Source organism: Arachis ipaensis, chromosome B4 (genome assembly GCF_059453495.1).
Source record: "Arachis ipaensis isolate K30076 ecotype BB chromosome B4, ASM5945349v1, whole genome shotgun sequence".
Taxonomy (NCBI): domain Eukaryota; kingdom Viridiplantae; phylum Streptophyta; class Magnoliopsida; order Fabales; family Fabaceae; genus Arachis; species Arachis ipaensis.
Window position 1 is genome coordinate 116,032,891 of NC_142439.1, and position 6,747 is coordinate 116,039,637.

At 31.1% G+C, this 6,747-nt stretch overlaps 1 pseudogene; it reads right to left on the bottom strand.

The window, feature by feature from the left end:
- Window positions 1–5,072: 5,072 nt before the first annotated feature.
- Window positions 5,073–5,928, bottom strand: LOC148568886 (uncharacterized; annotated as a pseudogene).
- Window positions 5,929–6,747: the final 819 nt, after the last annotated feature.

Below are 6,747 nucleotides of genomic sequence, written 5' to 3' on the forward strand. Positions count from 1 at the left end.
GATGTTGAGAATGTTGAGATATGGATTGAGAATGTTGAGATATGATCTTTGAATTATTCATATGGCTTATGAATTTGAATTATCTGAGATACGAGGTTCCCTGGATAAAGTGCCGTGGCTTGCCACCACGTGTACCAGGTTGAAAACTCGGTACTCTATTAATCCTATGACATAAGTGTGACCGAACACTATATAAATTCCCGGGAATGTAACCCCCATTGAGCAATATTGATTATTTGAGAAAAAGCTATGCATAGACTCTTGGGGATGCCACGTCGGGGGACAGTCTAAGTATTTTCAAACTTGTCGGGTTGGCTGGATAACCGACAGATGAGCCTCATCAGCCATAGGACAGGCATGCATCATATGCATTTGTATGCTTTGCTTGGGTTTGAACTTGTTTTGGTTTGCCTAATTGCTAAACTGTTCTTAACTGCTACTTGAACTACTTGCTGTAACTGCTACCTATACCTGTGCTTTCCTTGTCTGTCTTGCCTGTGTTTGTCCTAGCGTGCTACATTTGAGAATGAACTTTGGTGCTGAATTAATGACTGTGTTGTTTGATTGCGTGGTTGGTTTCTGATTGAGATTTTCTTATAAGAAAGGAAATGTCTCGAATTTCTGAAAGATTAAACATTGTTTCTTTGAAAAGGTTTTGAACGATTACCTATTGGGTTTTAAAAGATTCATAAGGCAATGATAATCACTGAGCTTGAAAATAATTTTCTTGTTAAATATCTTCTTATGACAACTTTGAAATTCCGTGGTGAGACCATGTGGTTAGGTTCTCACCCCCTACAGCTTTATCTTTTCAAGAACCGGATGAAGAAGAATTAAGGAGAGTTATACTGCATTTAGTTTATATGTTGTTGTATTAATTAGATTATTTTCTTCCTTCGTCTTTGTTATTACACTTTTGTAAGAGGGATAGGAGTTGTATGTTATATATATATATATATATATTGTGTAAGAAGTCTTGTATATGAATCTATGCCTGTTTGCTTTTTTTTAAGAAAAAATATTTATTTCCGGTTTTCAATGAAGTCAGCGATACGGTGTCGAGTTTAAGGCTCCTATTTTAATATTAAGTATATGAAGTTAGTCGTAATACTTCTTGTTATCAGAGTTGCGCAGCCGGAAGCGTAACTTTCTGATAGTGAGGGTGTTACATATTATATATATTATTTGACGTAAATATTTTTTTAATAATCATTATATATTATATGACAACAATAATAAAATAAATGAAATTTTTTTATAAATTTAATTAATTAATATTATTATTAATGTTATTATTAATATTAATAAATGTTTACCAATCGTTTATATATTGTCAATTATAATAATGGTACATATAATATCATTTGTCTAAAGAGACACAACCCTCTAAGAATGGTGTATGTTTAAAATATTATACTTATTGTCTAAAGGACACAATTCTTTAAAAATGATGTATGTTTGAAACATTGTGGATATTGACAATAGAAGAGTCACAATAATTTATGTACGTGACAAATTATAATTGCTATGTGCAATAGATATAAATAAAGTTCTTGTCCACTATTTATACATACTAATTAAGTGTTTATTTTAATTATTAAGAGATTTTCTTTGTTTAAAAGAGTTGATAATTTTTTACTATTGCTAATTAAAAAATTCTTAAGTTTCATTGTATACTGGGAGAGTATTGTCATAAACCCTATAACAACTAAGTGTGGGGACAAATATCTCTCTAAAGAAAGCGATCTAATCGTGCCTTGAAACCATCTTTATATACCCAACAATTTTAGAGAGATATTTCTTGAAGATGACACAAGATCAAAACACCATGTTCAAGGTCATGAATCAAGAATTTATCAAGTTGGATCGCTTTGATGGAACAAATTTCAACCATTGGAAGGACAAGATGATGTTTCTTCTTTTAGTTTTTAATCTTGCATTTGTGATTGACCCAAAGTCTATACCAATTGCTGATCTACTGAAAATTCCACACCAAAAGAAAAAATAAAAAATTATTCAATTGAAGAAGAAATGAGATGAAGATACTCTTGCATGTCGAGATCATATTCTCAATACTTTATCCGACCGACTCAATGATCTCTACATGTCAATGCAATAACCATTGGAGATTTAGAAGGCTTTAGAATAAAATTATAATGCTGAATGATAAGGAACAGATAAGTTTATTATGATGAAATATTTTGAATTTATGATGAATGATACTATGCCTGTTATGGATCAAATTCATGAATTACAAATCCTTATAAGTAGACTTTGTGATCTACAAGTAATGAACCCTGAATCATTACAAGTTGGAGCAATTATTTTAAAATTATCTTCATCTTGGAATAGTTACAGGAAGAAACTTTTACATCTTGGTGAGGGCTTTAAAATTGAGAAATTACTAAGGCATATACATATGAAGGTGGAAACTCGAAAACGTGATGCTATGTATCTTTCTTAAAGTTCTAAAGTGAATCATATTGGTGAAAACAACACCAATAAGAAGAAAAGAAAGTTCTCAAAAGATTCAAAGTAAGACAAGAAGAGAGACACAGATAATGTTATTATTGTCACAAGAAAGGATATTATATCAAAGAATGTAGACTTCTGAAAAAGAAAGCACCAAAGACCAATTTAGTAGAATAGAAGGATCTAATTGCAATGGTTGCAGAAAAAGTACAAAATATGCATATTGGCATGGTTACATGCAACACAAGAAAAATTACTTGAATGGTGGTTAGATTCTGGGACTACTGTTCACGTTTGTAATGATCACAACCAATTCAAAACATATGAAGAAGTGAATAATAGAGAAGTCTTGATAGGCAATGACAAGTCAACCAAAATTTGTGGTCAAGGAACTGTGGAATTAAATTTTACATCTAGAAAGAAATTAAATTTAATAAATGTACTTCATGTTTCTGTTTTGAGAAAAAAATAGTTTCTGTTAGTCTTTTGTGTAAAAAAGGATTTAAAGTTGTAATGGAATCTGTTAAAGTGATCTTGCTTAAAAATGATGTATTCATAGGAAAAGAATATTGTATTGAAAGCATGTTTAAACTTAGTAAAGTGAATGTTTCTTTGTATGTTGTTGATTCTTGTGATTTATGGCATAGTATAGATTAGCACACTTAAATTACAAATTAATTGAATATATGTATAAAAATAATTATACTGATCTTAGTAACAAGGATTTTAATAAGAAATGTGATATTTGCATACAATCCAAAATTACTGAGAACTTTCTTCTAAAGTTGAAAGAAACACACATTTATTAGAATTGATTCATAGTGATAGTTGTGAATTATATGGCAATATTACTAGAGAAAGAAAAAGATATTTTATAACTTTTATTGATGATTGTTCTAGATTTACTTATGTGTATTGCTTAGAAATAAAGATAAAATTTTTAAAATGTTTAAGAAATATAAAAAGGAAATGAGTAAAGTATCATTTTTGTCCCCAACGTTTGGGGTAAATCCTATTGTGTCCCTAATGTTTAAATCGTCCTATTTATATCCCTAACGTTTGTAAAGTGATTCAATGTTATCCTGCCGTCAATTACACATCATGAGCGCTTTAGTTTGAGTTTTAAAAATCTCTTCTTAAAGTTAGAATACAAATGTTTGGGATAGAATCGATGATCTACTCCGAAAAATAGCTCATCAAATGTTGAAACTAATTCCTACAACATTTACATAATTCACTTTTCTAGGGACATAATTGAATCTAAACACAAATAGTGGGTATAATATTAAAATCGAACACATCCAAGTGAGACCTAATTGAGAATGAATACATCCAAGTAAGAATTAAAAAATATAATCTGATTTGTTAGTATAATTAATAGTATGATAACATTGAATCACTTTTATAAACGTTAAGGATACAAATAGGACGATTTAAACGTTAGGGACACAAATAGGACTTACCCCAAACGTTGGGGACAAAAACGATACTTTACTCAAAGGAAATAGAAAATATGCATGATAAGAAAATAAAATTTTTTGTGGTGATTGAGGTGGAGAATATTTTTCTAATGAATTTGATAACTTTTGTAAATTATATAGAATTGTGCATGAATTTTCCGCTCCATACAAGCATAAATAAACGAACTAAATTTTAGAATATAAGCATAAACTAGAAATTACTAATTTTCTGTTGATCCGACGTAAAATTCCATCTGTGCACACTTGCATTTCCAAGATCTTCTTGTAAGAGAGTCAAAAACCATTTCCAAACTCCTTTGTTTTTCATCCGACAACAACATATCCAATGGTATAAAAATTATTATTGGCATCTTGTGCTATCGCCGGAAGTAACTGTCCACCAAAATACCTAGAATGCATCCTTCCAAATTTATTAGTGGTCTACAACCACTTTTGAAACCTTTTTTTGCATGCATCCAGGCGCGCGCGCGCACACACGCATATATATCTTATCAAACACTGGTGGGAACTGTAAAATTGGTATTACCTCTAGGAGTACAGTAGATCCAAGGTTGCTCTGTAGGATTTCGAAAGGATAATCCATCACCTTTCCATATTACTTACTCTCGCTTTCAACAATTCTATCTCTTGCCTCCTTTAATGTCTTGTAAACCATCTTATCCTAAGGATACATGTCAAACTCATCTTTTAGAAAATTAGTAGCTTCTTTCTTAGTCATATGAGGATGGATAGCTATTAGCTAGTCTTTTTTCAATTATCTTGCTTAGCTAGTGCTGGTCAGTAGAATTATTGCCCATGTCCCTTACATATGTATGTTTAGATTTGAAAATTTTAACCTGAAAGCACTTAAGAGAATTATTGTAGAATATATGTAAAAAATTATGGACATTCTTCTCTTTTGCAGTCTACCCGAACCCTTTTCTTATTGTTTTTAATCCACTGAAGCTTACTGCCCTCAGAGATAAACAAGTCCTTCACCGCATCTTTAAAATCATTAAGAGTTATAAACTTGGTACCTACTTCAAAGTGGCTTTCTCCAAATCCATACTCATCATTGAACTCAAGCCAATGATGATTCTCAGCTTCTTTATCAGAGAAAATAGGGGTATAAAAATTCTCTTAATGGTACTCATACTCTGAATTGGAGGAACTTAAGTGTACAATAGGCCTATTACTGAGCTTACCAGTTTGCAAAGAAGGCCTAGCTCTTTCTTCTACTTTGGGCCCAACACTTGGCTGTACATTAGGTCTTTTTTGAACAATATTTCATCTATTGTTCTTTGGTGTATTCTTCCTCTTTAATGGATTCTTCTTGTTCTCTTACACCTTTCTCTTTGGTGCAACCACTTTTTTTTCCTTGTAAGCCATATTTCTCTTTTTTTTAGCACGCTTCTCTTTTTCATTGTTCTCCTCATTAACACTGTCATCATCATATTCTGAAGGTGGAGGTTTGTAATAAGGTTTATCCTCCGTACTTTCGTAGCCATCATTAGAGGATGATGTCATCAGATTATCACAGATGTCATCTAGTTCTATACACTTAACATTCCCAATTTTTTTCATCCCACTCCCTTTTTGGCCAATATCTATATTTTCAGTTCCTGTATTTTCGGCTCTTACTTCCTCTACATACTCAGATTCATTGACAACATGATCAAAATAAATGTAAAACTCATCTTTTCTTCATTTCTCATCAAATTGTCACACAATTCACGAATTTCACTATCCCCTGTTAAACAATGAAACCCAGATTAATATTACTTGCCTTTAATATCACTCGCCGTACTATCAAACCAATATATTGCCTTGTAGCCAAGATATCCTAAACCCTCAACCAACTTCACCAAAGTTGATAAAATCTATGCCATTTCTGAAAATTTTTCTACTTTTCTATTCACGTAAACAAGCCCCCATCACCATTTCTCACAAAATTTCTTTCATGGTGAAAAACAAGAATTACAAACCTTTTAGCCATCTAAAATTTTTTAACAAAAACAAAATCAAATCACAAGTTTCGAAATCCTAGAAACTTTTAAAATGAGGACATAATAACTTTTTTCAACAAAACTCAAACGAAAAGCAACCATGATTCATGGCATTTGCGTGCATCACACCCTACATTACATGGAACCCTAACCGGTGAAAGCATGAAGGTTAGGGATTTGTTTACCTTGCTTGATGACTGAACTGTTTCAGCAAACGAGTTTCGTTTTTTTTACTCCACCTTCCTTGATGACGCTTCAGTTTCTTTTTGGAGGGAACGAAGCTCTGATTTTCATGAACGGGTTAGGACAATCTATGGTAAGGATTTTTATAAGAATTTACAATTTTCGAAACAACATCATTTTCATCACTAAGAACCTTCTTGTCCTACAAATTTTAGTCTCCTTCTAATATAGCACTACAACGGATAACTGGACAACGTTACAACTACGTCAGTTAGTTCTGTTTGATTTGTGAGAGACAAATGAATGGAAGGATGAAACTGTTCTCCATTTATAAAAATTAAAAATCTTTTTGTATTTAAATTTTATCAGAAATATATTTATCTAAAATTTTAAAAATTAGAGACTTATTTATTTATTTTTTTAATTTAAAAATATGATTCTAGAGATCATTTTTTTTTAATTTTATTCTTAAATGTTTCAATGAAAATTAAGTCAAATGCATGGATTGCTTGTTCTTTATAAAATTGAGTTGTATTTTTTCAAATTAAAATGATTTTTCAAAAGCTAAAATGTCATTTTTTCTTATGAAAACAATTTTATCAAAAATGGAATCTTTTATAAAACTA